The sequence below is a fragment of the Ascaphus truei genome, chromosome 5 (assembly GCF_040206685.1).
Source record: "Ascaphus truei isolate aAscTru1 chromosome 5, aAscTru1.hap1, whole genome shotgun sequence".
NCBI lineage: Eukaryota > Metazoa > Chordata > Amphibia > Anura > Ascaphidae > Ascaphus > Ascaphus truei.
The window spans coordinates 4,347,267-4,371,687 of record NC_134487.1 but is presented as its reverse complement, the minus strand read 5'-3'; the positions used below and the strand labels follow the sequence as shown (position 1 = coordinate 4,371,687).

The following is a 24,421-nucleotide window of genomic DNA, read 5'->3' as shown; positions in this document are numbered from 1 at the left end:
TATAACCCTGCTATGTTCTCACACCCCGCAGGGCATCGCCTGGTCAGGGCGGGCGTAGGGGGCACAGCTGTAACCCTGCTATGTTCTCACACCCCGCAGGGCATCGCCTGGTCAGGGCGGGTGTAGGGGGCACAGCTATAACCCTGCTATGTTCTCACACCCCGCAGGGCATCGCCTGGTCAGGGCGGGCGTAGGGGGCACCGCTGTAACCCTGCTATGTTCTCACACCCCGCAGGGCATCGCCTGGTCAGGGCGGGCGTAGGGGGCACAGCTGTAACCCTGCTATGTTCTCACACCCCGCAGGGCATCGCCTGGTCAGGGCGGGCGTAGGGGGCACAGCTGTAACCCTGCTATGTTCTCACACCCCGCAGGGCATCGCCTGGTCAGGGCGGGCGTAGGGGGCACAGCTGTAACCCTGCTATGTTCTCACACCCCGCAGGGCATCGCCTGGTCAGGGCGGGCGTAGGGGGCACCGCTGTAACCCTGCTATGTTCTCACACCCCGCAGGGCATCGCCTGGTCAGGGCGGGCGTAGGGGGCACAGCTGTAACCCTGCTATGTTCTCACACCCCGCAGAGCATCGCCTGGTCAGGGCGGGTGTAGGGGGCACAGCTATAACCCTGCTATGTTCTCACACCCCGCAGGGCATCGCCTGGTCAGGGCGGGCGTAGGGGGCACCGCTGTAACCCTGCTATGTTCTCACACCCCGCAGGGCATCGCCTGGTCAGGGCGGGCGTAGGGGGCACCGCTGTAACCCTGCTATGTTCTCACACCCCGCAGGGCATCGCCTGGTCAGGGCGGGCGTAGGGGGCACAGCTGTAACCCTGCTATGTTCTCACACCCCGCAGAGCATCGCCTGGTCAGGGCGGGTGTAGGGGGCACAAGTATAACCCTGCTATGTTCTCACACCCCGCAGGGCATCGCCTGGTCAGGGCGGGCGTAGGGGGCACAGCTGTAACCCTGCTATGTTCTCACACCCCGCAGGGCATCGCCTGGTCAGGGCGGGCGTAGGGGGCACAGCTGTAACCCTGCTATGTTCTCACACCCCGCAGGGCATCGCCTGGTCAGGGCGGGCGTAGGGGGCACAGCTGTAACCCTGCTATGTTCTCACACCCCGCAGGGCATCGCCTGGTCAGGGCGGGCGTAGGGGGCACAGCTGTAACCCTGCTATGTTCTCACACCCCGCAGGGCATCGCCTGGTCAGGGTGGGCGTAGGGGGCACCGCTGTAACCCTGCTATGTTCTCACACCCCGCAGGGCATCGCCTGGTCAGGGCGGGCGTAGGGGGCACAGCTGTAACCCTGCTATGTTCTCACACCCCGCAGAGCATCGCCTGGTCAGGGCGGGTGTAGGGGGCACAGCTATAACCCTGCTATGTTCTCACACCCCGCAGGGCATCGCCTGGTCAGGGCGGGCGTAGGGGGCACCGCTGTAACCCTGCTATGTTCTCACACCCCGCAGGGCATCGCCTGGTCAGGGCGGGCGTAGGGGGCACAGCTGTAACCCTGCTATGTTCTCACACCCCGCAGAGCATCGCCTGGTCAGGGCGGGTGTAGGGGGCACAAGTATAACCCTGCTATGTTCTCACACCCCGCAGGGCATCGCCTGGTCAGGGCGGGCGTAGGGGGCACAGCTGTAACCCTGCTATGTTCTCACACCCCGCAGGGCATCGCCTGGTCAGGGCGGGCGTAGGGGGCACAGCTATAACCCTGCTATGTTCTCACACCCCGCAGGGCATCGCCTGGTCAGGGCGGGCGTAGGGGGCACAGCTATAACCCTGCTATGTTCTCACACCCCGCAGGGCATCGCCTGGTCAGGGCGGGCGTAGGGGGCACAGCTATAACCCTGCTATGTTCTCACACCCCGCAGGGCATCGCCTGGTCAGGGCGGGCGTAGGGGGCACAGCTATAACCCTGCTATGTTCTCACACCCCGCAGGGCATCGCCTGGTCAGGGCGGGCGTAGGGGGCACAGCTATAACCCTGCTATGTTCTCACACCCCGCAGGGCATCGCCTGGTCAGGGCGGGCGTAGGGGGCACAGCTGTAACCCTGCTATGTTCTCACACCCCGCAGGGCATCGCCTGGTCAGGGCGGGCGTAGGGGGCACAGCTGTAACCCTGCTATGTTCTCACACCCCGCAGGGCATCGCCTGGTCAGGGCGGGCGTAGGGGGCACAGCTATAACCCTGCTATGTTCTCACACCCCGCAGGGCATCGCCTGGTCAGGGCGGGCGTAGGGGGCACAGCTATAACCCTGCTATGTTCTCACACCCCGCAGGGCATCGCCTGGTCAGGGCGGGCGTAGGGGGCACAGCTGTAACCCTGCTATGTTCTCACACCCCGCAGGGCATCGCCTGGTCAGGGCGGGCGTAGGGGGCACAGCTGTAACCCTGCTATGTTCTCACACCCCGCAGGGCATCGCCTGGTCAGGGCGGGCGTAGGGGGCACAGCTATAACCCTGCTATGTTCTCACACCCCGCAGGGCATCGCCTGGTCAGGGCGGGCGTAGGGGGCACAGCTATAACCCTGCTATGTTCTCACACCCCGCAGGGCATCGCCTGGTCAGGGCGGGCGTAGGGGGCACAGCTGTAACCCTGCTATGTTCTCACACCCCGCAGGGCATCGCCTGGTCAGGGCGGGCGTAGGGGGCACAGCTATAACCCTGCTATGTTCTCACACCCCGCAGGGCATCGCCTGGTCAGGGCGGGCGTAGGGGGCACAGCTATAACCCTGCTATGTTCTCACACCCCGCAGGGCATCGCCTGGTCAGGGCGGGCGTAGGTGGCACCGCTGTAACCCTGCTATGTTCTCACACCCCGCAGGGCATCGCGTGGTCAGGACGGGCGTAGGGGGCACAGCTATAACCCTGCTATGTTCTCACACCCCGCAGGGCATCGCCTGGTCAGGGCGGGCGTAGGGGGCACAGCTGTAACCCTGCTATGTTCTCACACCCCGCAGGGCATCGCCTGGTCAGGGCGGGCGTAGGGGGCACAGCTATAACCCTGCTATGTTCTCACACCCCGCAGGGCATCGCCTGGTCAGGGCGGGTGTAGGGGGCACCGCTGTAACCCTGCTATGTTCTCACACCCCGCAGGGCATCGCCTGGTCAGGGCGGGTGTAGGGGGCACAGCTATAACCCTGCTATGTTCTCACACCCCGCAGGGCATCGCCTGGTCAGGGCGGGCGTAGGGGGCACAGCTGTAACCCTGCTATGTTCTCACACCCCGCAGGGCATCGCCTGGTCAGGGCGGGCGTAGGTGGCACCGCTGTAACCCTGCTATGTTCTCACACCCCGCAGGGCATCGCCTGGTCAGGGCGGGCGTAGGGGGCACCGCTGTAACCCTGCTATGTTCTCACACCCCGGAGGGCAACGCCTGGTCAGGGCGGGCGTAGGGGGCACAGCTATAACCCTGCTATGTTCTCACACCCCGCAGGGCATCGCCTGGTCAGGGCGGGCGTAGGGGGCACAGCTGTAACCCTGCTATGTTCTCACACCCCGCAGGGCATCGCCTGGTCAGGGCGGGCGTAGGGGGCACAGCTATAACCCTGCTATGTTCTCACACCCCGCAGGGCATCGCCTGGTCAGGGCGGGCGTAGGGGGCACAGCTATAACCCTGCTATGTTCTCACACCCCGCAGGGCATCGCCTGGTCAGGGCGGGCGTAGGGGGCACCGCTATAACCCTGCTATGTTCTCACACCCCGCAGGGCATCGCCTGGTCAGGGCGGGCGTAGGGGGCACAGCTGTAACCCTGCTATGTTCTCACACCCCGCAGGGCATCGCCTGGTCAGGGCGGGCGTAGGGGGCACAGCTGTAACCCTGCTATGTTCTCACACCCCGCAGGGCATCGCCTGGTCAGGGCGGGCGTAGGGGGCACAGCTATAACCCTGCTATGTTCTCACACCCCGCAGGGCATCGCCTGGTCAGGGCGGGCGTAGGGGGCACAGCTGTAACCCAGCTATGTTCTCACACCCCGCAGGGCATCGCCTGGTCAGGGCGGGCGTAGGGGGCACAGGTATAACCCTGCTATGTTCTCACACCCCGCAGAGCATCGCCTGGTCAGGGCGGGCGTAGGGGGCACAGCTATAACCCTGCTATGTTCTCACACCCCGCAGGGCATCGCCTGGTCAGGGCGGGCGTAGGGGGCACAGCTGTAACCCCGCTATGTTCTCACACCCCGCAGAGCATCGCCTGGTCAGGGCGGGTGTAGGGGGCACAGCTATAACCCTGCTATGTTCTCACACCCCGCAGAGCATCGCCTGGTCAGGGCGGGCGTAGGGGGCACAGCTATAACCCTGCTATGTTCTCACACCCCGCAGAGCATCGCCTGGTCAGGGCGGGCGTAGGGGGCACAGCTATAACCCTGCTATGTTCTCACACCCCGCAGGGCATCGCCTGGTCAGGGCGGGCGTAGGGGGCACAGCTATAACCCTGCTATGTTCTCACACCCCGCAGGGCATCGCCTGGTCAGGGCGGGCGTAGGGGGCACAGCTATAACCCTGCTATGTTCTCACACCCCGCAGGGCATCGCCTGGTCAGGGCGGGCGTAGGGGGCACCGCTGTAACCCTGCTATGTTCTCACACCCCGCAGGGCATCGCCTGGTCAGGGCGGGCGTAGGGGGCACAGCTATAACCCTGCTATGTTCTCACCCCGCAGGGCATCGCCTGGTCAGGGCGGGCGTAGGGGGCACAGCTGTAACCCTGCTATGTTCTCACACCCCGCAGGGCATCGCCTGGTCAGGGCGGGCGTAGGGGGCACAGCTGTAACCCCGCTATGTTCTCACACCCCGCAGGGCATCGCCTGGTCAGGGCGGGCGTAGGGGGCACAGCTATAACCCTGCTATGTTCTCACACCCCGCAGGGCATCGCCTGGTCAGGGCGGGCGTAGGGGGCACAGCTATAACCCTGCTATGTTCTCACACCCCGCAGGGCATCGCCTGGTCAGGGCGGGCGTAGGGGGCACAGCTATAACCCTGCTATGTTCTCACACCCCGCAGGGCATCGCCTGGTCAGGGCGGGCGTAGGGGGCACCGCTATAACCCTGCTATGTTCTCACACCCCGCAGGGCATCGCCTGGTCAGGGCGGGCGTAGGGGGCACCGCTATAACCCTGCTATGTTCTCACACCCCGCAGAGCATCGCCTGGTCAGGGCGGGCGTAGGGGGCACAGCTATAACCCAGCTATGTTCTCACCCCGCAGGGCATCGCCTGGTCAGGGCGGGCGTAGGGGGCACAGCTATAACCCTGCTATGTTCTCACACCCCGCAGGGCATCGCCTGGTCAGGGCGGGCGTAGGGGGCACAGCTATAACCCTGCTATGTTCTCACACCCCGCAGAGCATCGCCTGGTCAGGGCGGGCGTAGGGGGCACAGCTATAACCCTGCTATGTTCTCACACCCCGCAGGGCATCGCCTGGTCAGGGCGGGCGTAGGGGGCACAGCTGTAACCCTGCTATGTTCTCACACCCCGCAGGGCATCGCCTGGTCAGGGCGGGCGTAGGGGGCACAAGTATAACCCTGCTATGTTCTCACACCCCGCAGGGCATCGCCTGGTCAGGGCGGGCGTAGGGGGCACAGCTATAACCCTGCTATGTTCTCACACCCCGCAGGGCATCGCCTGGTCAGGGCGGGCGTAGGGGGCACAGCTATAACCCTGCTATGTTCTCACACCCCGCAGGGCATCGCCTGGTCAGGGCGGGTGTAGGGGGCACAGCTGTAACCCTGCTATGTTCTCACACCCCGCAGGGCATCGCCTGGTCAGGGCGGGCGTAGGGGGCACAAGTATAACCCTGCTATGTTCTCACACCCCGCAGGGCATCGCCTGGTCAGGGCGGGCGTAGGGGGCACAGCTATAACCCTGCTATGTTCTCACACCCCGCAGGGCATCGCCTGGTCAGGGCGGGCGTAGGGGGCACAGCTATAACCCTGCTATGTTCTCACACCCCGCAGGGCATCGCCTGGTCAGGGCGGGCGTAGGGGGCACAGCTATAACCCTGCTATGTTCTCACACCCCGCAGGGCATCGCCTGGTCAGGGCGGGCGTAGGGGGCACAGCTGTAACCCTGCTATGTTCTCACACCCCGCAGGGCATCGCCTGGTCAGGGCGGGCGTAGGGGGCACAGCTGTAACCCTGCTATGTTCTCACACCCCGCAGGGCATCGCCTGGTCAGGGCGGGCGTAGGGGGCACCGCTATAACCCTGCTATGTTCTCACACCCCGCAGGGCATCGCCTGGTCAGGGCGGGCGTAGGGGGCACAGCTATAACCCTGCTATGTTCTCACACCCCGCAGGGCATCGCCTGGTCAGGGCGGGCGTAGGGGGCACAGCTATAACCCTGCTATGTTCTCACACCCCGCAGGGCATCGCCTGGTCAGGGCGGGCGTAGGGGGCACAGCTGTAACCCTGCTATGTTCTCACACCCCGCAGGGCATCGCCTGGTCAGGGCTGGCGTAGGGGGCACAGCTGTAACCCTGCTATGTTCTCACACCCCACAGGGCATCGCCTGGTCAGGGCGTTCGTAGGGGGCACAGCTATAACCCTGCTATGTTCTCACACCCCGCAGGGCATCGCCTGGTCAGGGCGGGCGTAGGGGGCACAGCTATAACCCTGCTATGTTCTCACACCCCGCAGGGCATCGCCTGGTCAGGGCGGGCGTAGGGGGCACAAGTATAACCCTGCTATGTTCTCACACCCCGCAGGGCATCGCCTGGTCAGGGCGGGCGTAGGGGGCACAGCTATAACCCTGCTATGTTCTCACACCCCGCAGGGCATCGCCTGAGCAGGGCGGGCGTAGGGGGCACAGCTATAACCCTGCTATGTTCTCACACCCCGCAGGGCATCGCCTGGTCACGGCGGGCGTAGGGGGCACAGCTGTAACCCTGCTATGTTCTCACACCCCGCAGGGCATCGCCTGGTCAGGGCGGGCGTAGGGGGCACAGCTGTAACCCTGCTATGTTCTCACACCCCGCAGGGCATCGCCTGGTCAGGGCGGGCGTAGGGGGCACAGCTATAACCCTGCTATGTTCTCACACCCCGCAGGGCATCGCCTGGTCAGGGCGGGCGTAGGGGGCACAAGTATAACCCTGCTATGTTCTCACACCCTGCAGGGCATCGCCTGGTCAGGGCGGGTGTAGGGGGCACAGCTGTAACCCTGCTATGTTCTCACACCCCGCAGGGCATCGCCTGGTCAGGGCGGGCGTAGGGGGCACAGCTATAACCCTGCTATGTTCTCACACCCCGCAGGGCATCGCCTGGTCAGGGCGGGCGTAGGGGGCACCGCTGTAACCCTGCTATGTTCTCACACCCCGCAGGGCATCGCCTGGTCAGGGCGGGCGTAGGGGGCACAGCTATAACCCTGCTATGTTCTCACACCCCGCAGGGCATCGCCTGGTCAGGGCGGGCGTAGGGGGCACAGCTGTAACCCTGCTATGTTCTCACACCCCGCAGGGCATCGCCTGGTCAGGGCGGGCGTAGGGGGCACAGCTATAACCCTGCTATGTTCTCACACCCCGCAGGGCATCGCCTGGTCAGGGCGGGCGTAGGGGGCACAGCTGTAACCCTGCTATGTTCTCACACCCCGCAGGGCATCGCCTGGTCAGGGCGGGCGTAGGGGGCACAGCTATAACCCTGCTATGTTCTCACACCCCGCAGGGCATCGCCTGGTCAGGGCGGGCGTAGGGGGCACAGCTATAACCCTGCTATGTTCTCACACCCCGCAGGGCATCGCCTGGTCAGGGCGGGCGTAGGGGGCACCGCTGTAACCCTGCTATGTTCTCACACCCCGCAGGGCATCGCCTGGTCAGGGCGGGCGTAGGGGGCACAGCTGTAACCCTGCTATGTTCTCACACCCCGCAGGGCATCGCCTGGTCAGGGCGGGCGTAGGGGGCACAGCTATAACCCTGCTATGTTCTCACACCCCGCAGGGCATCGCCTGGTCATGGCGGGTGTAGGGGGCACAGCTGTAACCCTGCTATGTTCTCACACCCCGCAGGGCATCGCCTGGTCAGGGCGGGCGTAAGGGGCACAGCTGTAACCCTGCTATGTTCTCACACCCCGCAGGGCATCGCCTGGTCAGGGCGGGCGTAGGGGGCACAGCTATAACCCTGCTATGTTCTCACACCCCGCAGGGCATCGCCTGGTCAGGGCGGGCGTAGGGGGCACAGCTATAACCCTGCTATGTTCTCACACCCCGCAGGGCATCGCGTGGTCAGGGTGGGCGTAGGGGGCACAGCTATAACCCTGCTATGTTCTCACACCCCGCAGGGCATCGCCTGGTCAGGGCGGGCGTAGGGGGCACAGCTATAACCCTGCTATGTTCTCACACCCCGCAGGGCATCGCCTGGTCAGGGCGGGCGTAGGGGGCACCGCTATAACCCAGCTATGTTCTCACACCCCGCAGGGCATCGCCTGGTCAGGGCGGGTGTAGGGGGCACAGCTGTAACCCTGCTATGTTCTCACACCCCGCAGGGCATCGCCTGGTCAGGGCGGGCGTAGGGGGCACAGCTGTAACCCTGCTATGTTCTCACACCCCGCAGGGCATCGCCTGGTCAGGGCGGGCGTAGGGGGCACAGCTATAACCCTGCTATGTTCTCACACCCCGCAGAGCATCGCCTGGTCAGGGCGGGCGTAGGGGGCACAGCTATAACCCTGCTATGTTCTCACACCCCGCAGGGCATCGCCTGGTCAGGGCGAGCGTAGGGGGCACAGCTATAACCCTGCTATGTTCTCACACCCCGCAGGGCATCGCCTGGTCAGGGCGGGCGTAGGGGGCACAGCTGTAACCCTGCTATGTTCTCACACCCCGCAGGGCATCGCCTGGTCAGGGCGGGCGTAGGGGGCACAGCTGTAACCCTGCTATGTTCTCACACCCCGCAGGGCATCGCCTGGTCAGGGCGGGCGTAGGGGGCACAGCTGTAACCCAGCTATGTTCTCACACCCCGCAGGGCATCGCCTGGTCAGGGCGGGCGTAGGGGGCACAGCTATAACCCTGCTATGTTCTCACACCCCGCAGGGCATCGCGTGGTCAGGGCGGGCGTAGGGGGCACAGCTATAACCCTGCTATGTTCTCACACCCCGCAGGGCATCGCCTGGTCAGGGCGGGCGTAGGGGGCGCAAGTATAACCCTGCTATGTTCTCACACCCCGCAGGGCATCGCCTGGTCAGGGCGGGCGTAGGGGGCACCGCTGTAACCCAGCTATGTTCTCACACCCCGCAGGGCATCGCCTGGTCAGGGCGGGCGTAGGGGGCACAGCTGTAACCCTGCTATGTTCTCACCCCCCGCAGGGCATCGCCTGGTCAGGGCGGGCGTAGGGGGCACCGCTATAACCCTGCTATGTTCTCACACCCCGCAGGGCATCGCCTGGTCAGGGCGGGCGTAGGGGGCACCGCTGTAACCCTGCTATGTTCTCACACCCCGCAGGGCATCGCCTGGTCAGGGCGGGTGTAGGGGGCACAGCTGTAACCCTGCTATGTTCTCACACCCCGCAGGGCATCGCCTGGTCAGGGCGGGCGTAGGGGGCACAGCTATAACCCTGCTATGTTCTCACACCCCGCAGGGCATCGCCTGGTCAGGGCGGGCGTAGGAGGCACAGCTATAACCCTGCTATGTTCTCACACCCCGCAGGGCATTGCCTGGTCAGGGCGGGCGTAGGGGGCACCGCTGTAACCCTGCTATGTTCTCACACCCCGCAGGGCATCGCCTGGTCAGGGCGGGCGTAGGGGGCACAGCTGTAACCCTGCTATGTTCTCACACCCCGCAGGGCATCGCCTGGTCAGGGCGGGCGTAGGGGGCACAGCTATAACCCTGCTATGTTCTCACACCCCGCAGGGCATCGCCTGGTCAGGGCGGGCGTAGGGGGCACAGCTATAACCCTGCTATGTTCTCACACCCCGCAGGGCATCGCCTGGTCAGGGCGGGCGTAGGGGGCACAGCTATAACCCTGCTATGTTCTCACACCCCGCAGGGCATCGCCTGGTCAGGGCGGGCGTAGGTGGCACAGCTATAACCCTGCTATGTTCTCACACCCCGCAGGGCATCGCCTGGTCAGGGCGGGCGTAGGGGGCACCGCTATAACCCTGCTATGTTCTCACACCCCGCAGGGCATCGCCTGGTCAGGGCGGGCGTAGGGGGCACAGCTGTAACCCTGCTATGTTCTCACACCCCGCAGGGCATCGCCTGGTCAGGGCGGGCGTAGGGGGCACAGCTGTAACCCAGCTATGTTCTCACACCCCGCAGGGCATCGCCTGGTCAGGGCGGGCGTAGGGGGCACTGCTATAACCCTGCTATGTTCTCACACCCCGCAGGGCATCGCCTGGTCAGGGCGGGCGTAGGGGGCACAGCTGTAACCCTGCTATGTTCTCACCCCGCAGGGCATCGCCTGGTCAGGGCGGGCGTAGGGGGCACAGCTGTAACCCTGCTATGTTCTCACACCCCGCAGGGCATCGCCTGGTCAAGGCGGGCGTAGGGGGCACAGCTGTAACCCTGCTATGTTCTCACACCCTGCAGGGCATCGCCTGGTCAGGGCGGGCGTAGGGGGCACAGCTATAACCCTGCTATGTTCTCACACCCCGCAGGGCATCGCCTGGTCAGGGCGGGCGTAGGGGGCACAGCTGTAACCCTGCTATGTTCTCACCCCGCAGGGCATCGCCTGGTCAGGGCGGGCGTAGGGGGCACAGCTATAACCCTGCTATGTTCTCACACCCCGCAGGGCATCGCCTGGTCAGGGCGGGCGTAGGGGGCACAGCTATAACCCTGCTATGTTCTCACACCCCGCAGGGCATCGCCTGGTCAGGGCGGGCGTAGGGGGCACAGCTATAACCCTGCTATGTTCTCACACCCCGCAGGGCATCGCCTGGTCAGGGCGGGCGTAGGGGGCACAGCTATAACCCTGCTATGTTCTCACACCCCGCAGGGCATCGCCTGGTCAGGGCGGGCGTAGGGGGCACAGCTGTAACCCAGCTATGTTCTCACACCCCGCAGGGCATCGCCTGGTCAGGGCGGGTGTAGGGGGCACAGCTGTAACCCTGCTATGTTCTCACACCCCGCAGGGCATCGCCTGGTCAGGGCGGGCGTAGGGGGCACTGCTATAACCCTGCTATGTTCTCACACCCCGCAGAGCATCGCCTGGTCAGGGCGGGCGTAGGGGGCACAGCTGTAACCCTGCTATGTTCTCACACCCCGCAGGGCATCGCCTGGTCAGGGCGGGCGTAGGGGGCACTGCTATAACCCTGCTATGTTCTCACACCCCGCAGGGCATCGCCTGGTCAGGGCGGGCGTAGGGGGCACAGCTGTAACCCTGCTATGTTCTCACACCCCGCAGGGCATCGCCTGGTCAGGGCGGGTGTAGGGGGCACAAGTATAACCCTGCTATGTTCTCACACCCCGCAGGGCATCGCCTGGTCAGGGCGGGTGTAGGGGGCACAAGTATAACCCTGCTATGTTCTCACACCCCGCAGGGCATCGCCTGGTCAGGGCGGGCGTAGGGGGCACAGCTATAACCCTGCTATGTTCTCACACCCCGCAGAGCATCGCCTGGTCAGGGCGGGCGTAGGGGGCACAGCTATAACCCTGCTATGTTCTCACACCCCGCAGGGCATCGCCTGGTCAGGGCGGGCGTAGGGGGCACTGCTATAACCCTGCTATGTTCTCACACCCCGCAGGGCATCGCCTGGTCAGGGCGGGCGTAGGGGGCACAGCTATAACCCTGCTATGTTCTCACACCCCGCAGGGCATCGCCTGGTCAGGGCGGGCGTAGGGGGCACAGCTATAACCCTGCTATGTTCTCACACCCCGCAGGGCATCGCCTGGTCAGGGCGGGCGTAGGGGGCACAGCTATAACCCTGCTATGTTCTCACACCCCGCAGGGCATCGCCTGGTCAGGGCGGGCGTAGGGGGCACAGCTATAACCCTGCTATGTTCTCACACCCCGCAGGGCATCGCCTGGTCAGGGCGGGCGTAGGGGGCACAGCTATAACCCTGCTATGTTCTCACACCCCGCAGGGCATCGCCTGGTCAGGGCGGGCGTAGGGGGCACAGCTATAACCCTGCTATGTTCTCACACCCCGCAGGGCATCGCCTGGTCAGGGCGGGCGTAGGGGGCACAGCTATAACCCTGCTATGTTCTCACACCCCGCAGGGCATCGCCTGGTCAGGGCGGGCGTAGGGGGCACAGCTATAACCCTGCTATGTTCTCACACCCCGCAGGGCATCGCCTGGTCAGGGCGGGCGTAGGGGGCACAGCTGTAACCCAGCTATGTTCTCACACCCCGCAGGGCATCGCCTGGTCAGGGCGGGTGTAGGGGGCACAGCTGTAACCCTGCTATGTTCTCACACCCCGCAGGGCATCGCCTGGTCAGGGCGGGCGTAGGGGGCACTGCTATAACCCTGCTATGTTCTCACACCCCGCAGGGCATCGCCTGGTCAGGGCGGGCGTAGGGGGCACAGCTGTAACCCTGCTATGTTCTCACACCCCGCAGGGCATCGCCTGGTCAGGGCGGGTGTAGGGGGCACAAGTATAACCCTGCTATGTTCTCACACCCCGCAGGGCATCGCCTGGTCAGGGCGGGTGTAGGGGGCACAAGTATAACCCTGCTATGTTCTCACACCCCGCAGGGCATCGCCTGGTCAGGGCGGGCGTAGGGGGCACAGCTATAACCCTGCTATGTTCTCACACCCCGCAGAGCATCGCCTGGTCAGGGCGGGCGTAGGGGGCACAGCTATAACCCTGCTATGTTCTCACACCCCGCAGGGCATCGCCTGGTCAGGGCGGGCGTAGGGGGCACTGCTATAACCCTGCTATGTTCTCACACCCCGCAGGGCATCGCCTGGTCAGGGCGGGCGTAGGGGGCACAGCTATAACCCTGCTATGTTCTCACACCCCGCAGGGCATCGCCTGGTCAGGGCGGGCGTAGGGGGCACAGCTATAACCCTGCTATGTTCTCACACCCCGCAGGGCATCGCCTGGTCAGGGCGGGCGTAGGGGGCACAGCTATAACCCTGCTATGTTCTCACACCCCGCAGGGCATCGCCTGGTCAGGGCGGGCGTAGGGGGCACAGCTATAACCCTGCTATGTTCTCACACCCCGCAGGGCATCGCCTGGTCAGGGCGGGCGTAGGGGGCACAGCTGTAACCCTGCTATGTTCTCACACCCCGCAGGGCATCGCCTGGTCAGGGCGGGCGTAGGGGGCACAGCTGTAACCCAGCTATGTTCTCACACCCCGCAGGGCATCGCCTGGTCAGGGCGGGCGTAGGGGGCACTGCTATAACCCTGCTATGTTCTCACACCCCGCAGGGCATCGCCTGGTCAGGGCGGGCGTAGGGGGCACAGCTGTAACCCTGCTATGTTCTCACCCCGCAGGGCATCGCCTGGTCAGGGCGGGCGTAGGGGGCACAGCTATAACCCTGCTATGTTCTCACACCCCGTAGGGCATCGCCTGGTCAGGGCGGGCGTAGGGGGCACAGCTGTAACCCTGCTATGTTCTCACACCCCGCAGGGCATCGCCTGGTCAGGGCGGGCGTAGGGGGCACAGCTGTAACCCTGCTATGTTCTCACCCCGCAGGGCATCGCCTGGTCAGGGCGGGCGTAGGGGGCACAGCTATAACCCTGCTATGTTCTCACACCCCGCAGGGCATCGCCTGGTCAGGGCGGGCGTAGGGGGCACAGCTATAACCCTGCTATGTTCTCACACCCCGCAGGGCATCGCCTGGTCAGGGCGGGCGTAGGGGGCACAGCTATAACCCTGCTATGTTCTCACACCCCGCAGGGCATCGCCTGGTCAGGGCGGGCGTAGGGGGCACAGCTATAACCCTGCTATGTTCTCACACCCCGCAGGGCATCGCCTGGTCAGGGCGGGCGTAGGGGGCACAGCTGTAACCCAGCTATGTTCTCACACCCCGCAGGGCATCGCCTGGTCAGGGCGGGTGTAGGGGGCACAGCTGTAACCCTGCTATGTTCTCACACCCCGCAGGGCATCGCCTGGTCAGGGCGGGCGTAGGGGGCACTGCTATAACCCTGCTATGTTCTCACACCCCGCAGGGCATCGCCTGGTCAGGGCGGGCGTAGGGGGCACAGCTGTAACCCTGCTATGTTCTCACACCCCGCAGGGCATCGCCTGGTCAGGGCGGGTGTAGGGGGCACAAGTATAACCCTGCTATGTTCTCACACCCCGCAGGGCATCGCCTGGTCAGGGCGGGTGTAGGGGGCACAAGTATAACCCTGCTATGTTCTCACACCCCGCAGGGCATCGCCTGGTCAGGGCGGGCGTAGGGGGCACAGCTATAACCCTGCTATGTTCTCACACCCCGCAGAGCATCGCCTGGTCAGGGCGGGCGTAGGGGGCACAGCTATAACCCTGCTATGTTCTCACACCCCGCAGGGCATCGCCTGGTCAGGGCGGGCGTAGGGGGCACTGCTATAACCCTGCTATGTTCTCACACCCCGCAGGGCATCGCCTGGTCAGGGCGGGCGTAGGGGGCACAGCTATAACCCTGCTATGTTCTCACACCCCGCAGGGCATCGCCTGGTCAGGGCGGGCGTAGGGGGCACAGCTATAACCCTGCTATGTTCTCACACCCCGCAGGGCATCGCCTGGTCAGGGCGGGCGTAGGGGGCACAGCTATAACCCTGCTATGTTCTCACACCCCGCAGGGCATCGCCTGGTCAGGGCGGGCGTAGGGGGCACAGCTGTAACCCTGCTATGTTCTCACACCCCGCAGGGCATCGCCTGGTCAGGGCGGGCGTAGGGGGCACAGCTATAACCCTGCTATGTTCTCACACCCCGCAGGGCATCGCCTGGTCAGGGCGGGCGTAGGGGGCACAGCTATAACCCTGCTATGTTCTCACACCCCGCAGGGCATCGCCTGGTCAGGGCGGGCGTAGGGGGCACAGCTGTAACCCTGCTATGTTCTCACACCCCGCAGGGCATCGCCTGGTCAGGGCGGGCGTAGGGGGCACAGCTGTAACCCTGCTATGTTCTCACACCCCGCAGGGCATCGCCTGGTCAGGGCGGGCGTAGGGGGCACAGCTATAACCCTGCTATGTTCTCACCCCGCAGGGCATCGCATGGTCAGGGCGGGTGTAGGGGGCACAGCTGTAACCCTGCTATGTTCTCACACCCCGCAGGGCATCGCCTGGTCAGGGCGGGCGTAGGGGGCACAGCTGTAACCCTGCTATGTTCTCACCCCCCGCAGGGCATCGCCTGGTCAGGGCGGGCGTAGGGGGCACAGCTATAACCCAGCTATGTTCTCACACCCCGCAGGGCATCGCCTGGTCAGGGCGGGCGTAGGGGGCACAGCTGTAACCCTGCTATGTTCTCACACCCCGCAGGGCATCGCCTGGTCAGGGCGGGTGTAGGGGGCACAGCTGTAACCCTGCTATGTTCTCACACCCCGCAGGGCATCGCCTGGTCAGGGCGGGCGTAGGGGGCACAGCTGTAACCCTGCTATGTTCTCACCCCCCGCAGGGCATCGCCTGGTCAGGGCGGGCGTAGGGGGCACCGCTATAACCCTGCTATGTTCTCACACCCCGCAGGGCATCGCCTGGTCAGGGCGGGCGTAGGGGGCAAAGCTATAACCCTGCTATGTTCTCACACCCCGCAGGGCATCGCCTGGTCAGGGCGGGCGTAGGGGGCACAAGAATAACCCAGCTATGTTCTCACACCCCGCAGGGCATCGCCTGGTCAGGGCGGGCGTAGGGGGCACAGCTATAACCCTGCTATGTTCTCACACCCCGCAGGGCATCGCCTGGTCAGGGCGGGTGTAGGGGGCACCGCTGTAACCCTGCTATGTTCTCACACCCCGCAGGGCATCGCCTGGTCAGGGCGGGTGTAGGGGGCACAGCTTTAACCCTGCTATGTTCTCACACCCCGCAGGGCATCGCCTGGTCAGGGCGGGCGTAGGGGGCACTGCTATAACCCTGCTATGTTCTCACACCCCGCAGGGCATCGCCTGGTCAGGGCGGGCGTAGGGGGCACAGCTATAACCCTGCTATGTTCTCACACCCCGCAGGGCATCGCCTGGTCAGGGCGGGCGTAGGGGGCACAGCTGTAACCCTGCTATGTTCTCACCCCGCAGGGCATCGCCTGGTCAGGGCGGGCGTAGGGGGCACAGCTGTAACCCTGCTATGTTCTCACACCCCGCAGGGCATCGCCTGGTCAGGGCGGGCGTAGGGGGCACAGCTGTAACCCTGCTATGTTCTCACCCCGCAGGGCATCGCCTGGTCAGGGCGGGCGTAGGGGGCACAGCTATAACCCTGCTATGTTCTCACACCCCGCAGGGCATCGCCTGGTCAGGGCGGGCGTAGGGGGCACAGCTATAACCCTGCTATGTTCTCACACCCCGCAGGGCATCGCCTGGTCAGGGCGGGCGTAGGGGGCACAGCTATAACCCTGCTATGTTCTCACACCCCGCAGGGCATCGCCTGGTCAGGGCGGGCGTAGGGGGCACAGCTATAACCCTGCTATGTTCTCACACCCCGCAGGGCATCGCCTGGTCAGGGCGGGCGTAGGGGGCACAGCTGTAACCCAGCTATGTTCTCACACCCCGCAGGGCATCGCCTGGTCAGGGCGGGTGTAGGGGGCACAGCTGTAACCCTGCTATGTTCTCACACCCCGCAGGGCATCGCCTGGTCAGGGCGGGCGTAGGGGGCACTGCTATAACCCTGCTATGTTCTCACACCCCGCAGGGCATCGCCTGGTCAGGGCGGGCGTAGGGGGCACAGCTGTAACCCTGCTATGTTCTCACACCCCGCAGGGCATCGCCTGGTCAGGGCGGGTGTAGGGGGCACAAGTATAACCCTGCTATGTTCTCACACCCCGCAGGGCATCGCCTGGTCAGGGCGGGTGTAGGGGGCACAAGTATAACCCTGCTATGTTCTCACACCCCGCAGGGCATCGCCTGGTCAGGGCGGGCGTAGGGGGCACAGCTATAACCCTGCTATGTTCTCACACCCCGCAGAGCATCGCCTGGTCAGGGCGGGCGTAGGGGGCACAGCTATAACCCTGCTATGTTCTCACACCCCGCAGGGCATCGCCTGGTCAGGGCGGGCGTAGGGGGCACTGCTATAACCCTGCTATGTTCTCACACCCCGCAGGGCATCGCCTGGTCAGGGCGGGCGTAGGGGGCACAGCTATAACCCTGCTATGTTCTCACACCCCGCAGGGCATCGCCTGGTCAGGGCGGGCGTAGGGGGCACAGCTATAACCCTGCTATGTTCTCACACCCCGCAGGGCATCGCCTGGTCAGGGCGGGCGTAGGGGGCACAGCTATAACCCTGCTATGTTCTCACACCCCGCAGGGCATCGCCTGGTCAGGGCGGGCGTAGGGGGCACAGCTGTAACCCTGCTATGTTCTCACACCCCGCAGGGCATCGCCTGGTCAGGGCGGGCGTAGGGGGCACAGCTATAACCCTGCTATGTTCTCACACCCCGCAGGGCATCGCCTGGTCAGGGCGGGCGTAGGGGGCACAGCTATAACCCTGCTATGTTCTCACACCCCGCAGGGCATCGCCTGGTCAGGGCGGGCGTAGGGGGCACAGCTGTAACCCTGCTATGTTCTCACACCCCGCAGGGCATCGCCTGGTCAGGGCGGGCGTAGGGGGCACAGCTGTAACCCTGCTATGTTCTCACACCCCGCAGGGCATCGCCTGGTCAGGGCGGGCGTAGGGGGCACAGCTATAACCCTGCTATGTTCTCACCCCGCAGGGCATCGCATGGTCAGGGCGGGTGTAGGGGGCACAGCTGTAACCCTGCTATGTTCTCACACCCCGCAGGGCATCGCCTGGTCAGGGCGGGCGTAGGGGGCACAGCTGTAACCCTGCTATGTTCTCACCCCCCGCAGGGCATCGCCTGGTCAGGGCGGGCGTAGGGGGCACAGCTATAACCCAGCTATGTTCTCACACCCCGCAGGGCATCGCCTGGTCAGGGCGGGCGTAGGGGGCACAGCTGTAACCCTGCTATGTTCTCACACCCCGCAGGGCATCGCCTGGTCAGGGCGGGTGTAGGGGGCACAGCTGTAACCCTGCTATGTTCTCACACCCCGCAGGGCATCGCCTGGTCAGGGCGGGCGTAGGGGGCACAGCTGTAACCCTGCTATGTTCTCACCCCCCGCAGGGCATCGCCTGGTCAGGGCGGGCGTAGGGGGCACCGCTATAACCCTGCTATGTTCTCACACCCCGCAGGGCATCGCCTGGTCAGGGCGGGCGTAGGGGGCAAAGCTATAACCCTGCTATGTTCTCACACCCCGCAGGGCATCGCCTGGTCAGGGCGGGCGTAGGGGGCACAAGAATAACCCAGCTATGTTCTCACACCCCGCAGGGCATCGCCTGGTCAGGGCGGGCGTAGGGGGCACAGCTATAACCCTGCTATGTTCTCACACCCCGCAGGGCATCGCCTGGTCAGGGCGGGCGTAGGGGGCACAGCTGTAACCCAGCTATGTTCTCACACCCCGCAGGGCATCGCCTGGTCAGGGCGGGCGTAGGGGGCACAGCTATAACCCTGCTATGTTCTCACACCCCGCAGGGCATCGCCTGGTCAGGGCGGGCGTAGGGGGCACAGCTATAACCCTGCTATGTTCTCACACCCCGCAGGGCATCGCCTGGTCAGGGCGAGCGTAGGGGGCACAGCTGTAACCCTGCTATGTTCTCACACCCCGCAGGGCATCGCCTGGTCAGGGCGAGCGTAGGGGGCACAGCTGTAACCCTGCTATGTTCTCACACCCCGCAGGGCATCGCCTGGTCAGGGCGGGCGTAGGGGGCACAGCTGTAACCCTGCTATGTTCTCACACCCCGCAGGGCATCGCCTGGTCAGGGCGGGCGTAGGGGGCACCGCTGTAACCCTGCTATGTTCTCACACCCCGCAGGGCATCGCCTGGTCAGGGCGGGCGTAGGGGGCACAGCTGTAACCCTGCTATGTTCTCACACCCCGCAGGGCATCGCCTGGTCAGGGCGGGCGTAGGGGGCACAGCTGTAACCCTGCTATGTTCTCACACCCCGCAGGGCATCGCCTGGTCAGGGCGGGCGTAGGGGGCACAGCTATAACCCTGCTATGTTCTCACACCCCGCAGGGCATCGCCTGGTCAGGGCGGGCGTAGGGGGCACAGCTGTAACCCTGCTATGTTCTCACACCCCGCAGGGCATCGCCTGGTCAGGGCGGGCGTAGGGGGCACAGCTGTAACCCTGCTATGTTCTCACACCCCGCAGGGCATCGCCTGGTCAGGGCGGGCGTAGGGGGTACAGCTATAACCCTGCTATGTTCTCACACCCCGCAGGGTATCGCCTGGTCAGGGCGGGCGTAGGGGGCACAGCTGTAACCCTGCTATGTTCTCACACCCCGCAGGGCATCGCCTGGTCAGGGCGGGCGTAGGGGGCACAGCTATAACCCTGCTATGTTCTCACACCCCGCAGGGCATCGCCTGGTCAGGGCGGGCGTAGGGGGCACAGCTGTAACCCTGCTATGTTCTCACACCCCGCAGGGCATCGCCTGGTCAGGGCGGGCGTAGGGGGCACAGCTGTAACCCTGCTATGTTCTCACACCCCGCAGGGCATCGCCTGGTCAGGGCGGGCGTAGGGGGCACAGCTATAACCCTGCTATGTTCTCACACCCCGCAGGGCATCGCCTGGTCAGGGCGGGCGTAGGGGGCACAGCTATAACCCTGCTATGTTCTCACACCCCGCAGGGCATCGCCTGGTCAGGGCGGGCGTAGGGGGCACCGCTGTAACCCTGCTATGTTCTCACACCCCGCAGGGCATCGCGTGGTCAGGGCGGGCGTAGGGGGCACAGCTATAACCCTGCTATGTTCTCACACCCCGCAGGGCATCGCCTGGTCAGGGCGGGCGTAGGGGGCACAGCTATAACCCTGCTATGTTCTCACACCCCGCAGGGCATCGCCTGGTCAGGGCGGGCGTAGGGGGCACAGCTGTAACCCTGCTATGTTCTCACACCCCGCAGGGCATCGCCTGGTCAGGGCGGGTGTAGGGGGCACCGCTGTAACCCTGCTATGTTCTCACACCCCGCAGGGCATCGCCTGGTCAGGGCGGGCGTAGGGGGCACAGCTATAACCCTGCTATGTTCTCACACCCCGCAGAGCATCGCCTGGTCAGGGCGGGCGTAGGGGGCACAGCTGTAACCCTGCTATGTTCTCACACCCCGCAGGGCATCGCCTGGTCAGGGCGGGCGTAGGGGGCACAGCTGTAACCCTGCTATGTTCTCACACCCCGCAGGGCATCGCCTGGTCAGGGCGGGCGTAGGGGGCACAGCTATAACCCAGCTATGTTCTCACACCCCGCAGGGCATCGCCTGGTCAGGGCGGGCGTAGGGGGCACAGCTATAACCCTGCTATGTTCTCACACCCCGCAGGGCATCGCCTGGTCAGGGCGGGCGTAGGGGGCACAGCTATAACCCAGCTATGTTCTCACACCCCGCAGGGCATCGCCTGGTCAGAGCGGGCGTAGGGGGCACAGCTGTAACCCTGCTATGTTCTCACACCCCGCAGGGCATCGCCTGGTCAGGGCGGGCGTAGGGGGCACAGCTATAACCTAGCTATGTTCTCACACCCCGCAGAGCATCGCCTGGTCAGGGCGGGCGTAGGGGGCACAGCTGTAACCCTGCTATGTTCTCACACCCCGCAGGGCATCGCCTGGTCAGGGCGGGCGTAGGGGGCACAGCTGTAACCCTGCTATGTTCTCACACCCCGCAGGGCATCGCCTGGTCAGGGCGGGCGTAGGGGACACAGCTATAACCCTGCTATGTTCTCACACCCCGCAGGGCATCGCCTGGTCAGGGCGGGCGTAGGGGGCACAGCTGTAACCCTGCTATGTTCTCACACCCCGCAGGGCATCGCCTGGTCAGGGCGGGCGTAGGGGGCACAGCTGTAACCCTGCTATGTTCTCACACCCCGCAGGGCATCGCCTGGTCAGGGCGGGCGTAGGGGGCACCGCTGTAACCCTGCTATGTTCTCACACCCCGCAGGGCATCGCCTGGTCAGGGCGGGCGTAGGGGGCACAGCTGTAACCCTGCTATGTTCTCACACCCCGCAGGGCATCGCCTGGTCAGGGCGGGTGTAGGGGGCACAGCTGTAACCCTGCTATGTTCTCACACCCCGCAGGGCATCGCCTGGTCAGGGCGGGCGTAGGGGGCACAGCTATAACCCTGCTATGTTCTCACACCCCGCAGGGCATCGCCTGGTCAGGGCGGGCGTAGGGGGCACAGCTATAACCCTGCTATGTTCTCACACCCCGCAGGGCATCGCCTGGTCAGGGCGGGCGTAGGGGGCACAGCTATAACCCTGCTATGTTCTCACACCCCGCAGGGCATCGCCTGGTCAGGGCGGGCGTAGGGGGCACAGCTGTAACCCTGCTATGTTCTCACACCCCGCAGGGCATCGCCTGGTCAGGGCGGGCGTAGGGGGCACAGCTATAACCCTGCTATGTTCTCACACCCCGCAGGGCATCGCCTGGTCAGGGCGGGCGTAGGGGGCACAGCTGTAACCCTGCTATGTTCTCACACCCCGCAGGGCATCGCCTGGTCAGGGCGGGCGTAGGGGGCACAGCTGTAACCCTGCTATGTTCTCACACCCCGCAGGGCATCGCCTGGTCAGGGCGGGCGTAGGGGGCACCGCTGTAACCCTGCTATGTTCTCACACCCCGCAGGGCATCGCCTGGTCAGGGCGGGCGTAGGGGGCACCGCTGTAACCCTGCTATGTTCTCACACCCCGCAGGGCATCGCCTGGTCAGGGCGGGCGTAGGGGGCACAGCTATAACCCTGCTATGTTCTCACACCCCGCAGGGCATCGCCTGGTCAGGGCGGGCGTAGGGGGCACAGCTGTAACCCTGCTATGTTCTCACACCCCGCAGAGCATCGCCTGGTCAGGGCGGGCGTAGGGGGCACAGCTATAACCCTGCTATGTTCTCACACCCCGCAGGGCATCGCCTGGTCAGGGCGGGCGTAGGGGGCACAGCTATAACCTAGCTATGTTCTCACACCCCGCAGAGCATCGCCTGGTCAGGGCGGGCGTAGGGGGCACAGCTATAACCCTGCTATGTTCTCACACCCCGCAGGGCATCGCCTGGTCAGGGCGGGCGTAGGGGGCACAGCTGTAACCCTGCTATGTTCTCACACCCCGCAGGGCATCGCCTGGTCAGGGCGGGCGTAGGGGGCACAGCTATAACCCAGCTATGTTCTCACACCCCGCAGGGCATCGCCTGGTCAGGGCGGGCGTAGGGGGCACAGCTATAACCCTGCTATGTTCTCACACCCCGCAGGGCATCGCCTGGTCAGGGCGGGCGTAGGGGGCACAGCTATAATCCTGCTATGTTCTCACACCCCGCAGGGCATCGCCTGGTCAGGGCGGGCGTAGGGGGCACAGCTATAACCCTGCTATGTTCTCACACCCCGCAGGGCATCGCCTGGTCAGGGCGGGCGTAGGGGGCACCGCTGTAACCCTGCTATGTTCTCACACCCCGCAGGGTATCGCCTGGTCAGGGCGGGCGTAGGGGGCACAGCTATAACCCTGCTATGTTCTCACACCCCGCAGGGTATCGCCTGGTCAGGGCGGGCGTAGGGGGCACAGCTATAACCCTGCTATGTTCTCACACCCCGCAGGGCATCGCCTGGTCAGGGCGGGTGTAGGGGGCACAGCTGTAACCCTGCTATGTTCTCACACCCCGCAGGGCATCGCCTGGTCAGGGCGGGCATAGGGGGCACAGCTGTAACCCTGCTATGTTCTCACACCCCGCAGGGCATCGCCTGGTCAGGGCGGGCATAGGGGGCACAGCTGTAACCCTGCTATGTTCTCACACCCCGCAGGGCATCGCCTGGTCAGGGCGGGCATAGGGGGCACAGCTGTAACCCTGCTATGTTCTCACACCCCGCAGGGCATCGCCTGGTCAGGGCGGGCATAGGGGGCACAGCTGTAACCCTGCTATGTTCTCACACCCCGCAGGGCATCGCCTGGTCAGGGCGGGCATAGGGGGCACAGCTGTAACCCTGCTATGTTCTCACACCCCGCAGGGCATCGCCTGGTCAGGGCGGGCGTAGGGGGCACAGCTGTAACCCTGCTATGTTCTCACACCCCGCAGGGCATCGCGTGGTCAGGGCGGGCGTAGGGGGCACAGCTATAACCCAGCTATGTTCTCACACCCCGCAGGGCATCGCCTGGTCAGGGCGGGCGTAGGGGGCACAGCTATAACCCTGCTATGTTCTCACACCCCGCAGGGCATCGCCTGGTCAGGGCGGGCGTAGGGGGCACAGCTATAACCCTGCTATGTTCTCACACCCCGCAGGGCATCGCCTGGTCAGGGCGGGCGTAGGGGGCACAGCTATAACCCTGCTATGTTCTCACACCCCGCAGGGCATCGCCTGGTCAGGGCGGGCGTAGGGGGCACAGCTGTAACCCTGCTATGTTCTCACACCCCGCAGGGCATCGCCTGGTCAGGGCGGGCGTAGGGGGCACAGCTATAACCCTGCTATGTTCTCACACCCCGCAGGGCATCGCGTGGTCAGGGCGGGCGTAGGGGGCACAGCTGTAACCCTGCTATGTTCTCACACCCCGCAGGGCATCGCCTGGTCAGGGCGGGCGTAGGGGGCACAGCTGTAACCCTGCTATGTTCTCACACCCCGCAGGGCATCGCCTGGTCAGGGCGGGCGTAGGGGGCACAGCTGTAACCCAGCTATGTTCTCACACCCCGCAGGGCATCGCCTGGTCAGGGCGGGCGTAGGGGGCACAGCTGTAACCCAGCTATGTTCTCACACCCCGCAGGGCATCGCCTGGTCAGGGCGGGCGTAGGGGGCACAGCTATAACCCTGCTATGTTCTCACACCCCGCAGGGCATCGCCTGGTCAGGGCGGGCGTAGGGGGCACAGCTATAACCCTGCTATGTTCTCACACCCCGCAGGGCATCGCCTGGTCAGGGCGGGCGTAGGGGGCACAGCTGTAACCCTGCTATGTTCTCACACCCCGCAGGGCATCGCCTGGTCAGGGCGGGCGTAGGGGGCACAGCTATAACCCTGCTATGTTCTCACACCCCGCAGGGCATCGCCTGGTCAGGGCGGGCGTAGGGGGCACAGCTATAACCCTGCTATGTTCTCACACCCCGCAGGGCATCGCCTGGTCAGGGCGGGCGTAGGGGGCACAGCTGTAACCCTGCTATGTTCTCACACCCCGCAGGGCATCGCCTGGTCAGGGCGGGCGTAGGGGGCACAGCTGTAACCCTGCTATGTTGTCACACCCCGCAGGGCATCGCCTGGTCAGCGCTGCGTCTGTCACTGAGCGAGAAAGGGAGCGCTGCGTCTGTCACTGAGCGAGAAAGGGAGCGCTGCGTCTGTCACTGAGCGAGAAAGGGAGCGCTGCGTCTGTCACTGAGCGAGAAAGGGAGCGCTGCGTCTGTCACTGAGCGAGAAAGGGAGCGCTGCGTCTCTCACTGAGAGAGAAAGGGAG

The 24,421-nt window shown here is 65.0% G+C and overlaps 1 protein-coding gene across 1 annotated transcript in view; it reads left to right on the top strand.

Annotated features, from left to right (window-relative positions):
- The window catches only part of PPP6R2 (protein phosphatase 6 regulatory subunit 2), a 210,669-nt gene that overhangs the window by 119,536 nt on the left and 66,712 nt on the right, over positions 1-24,421 (top strand). The window lies entirely within an intron of this gene.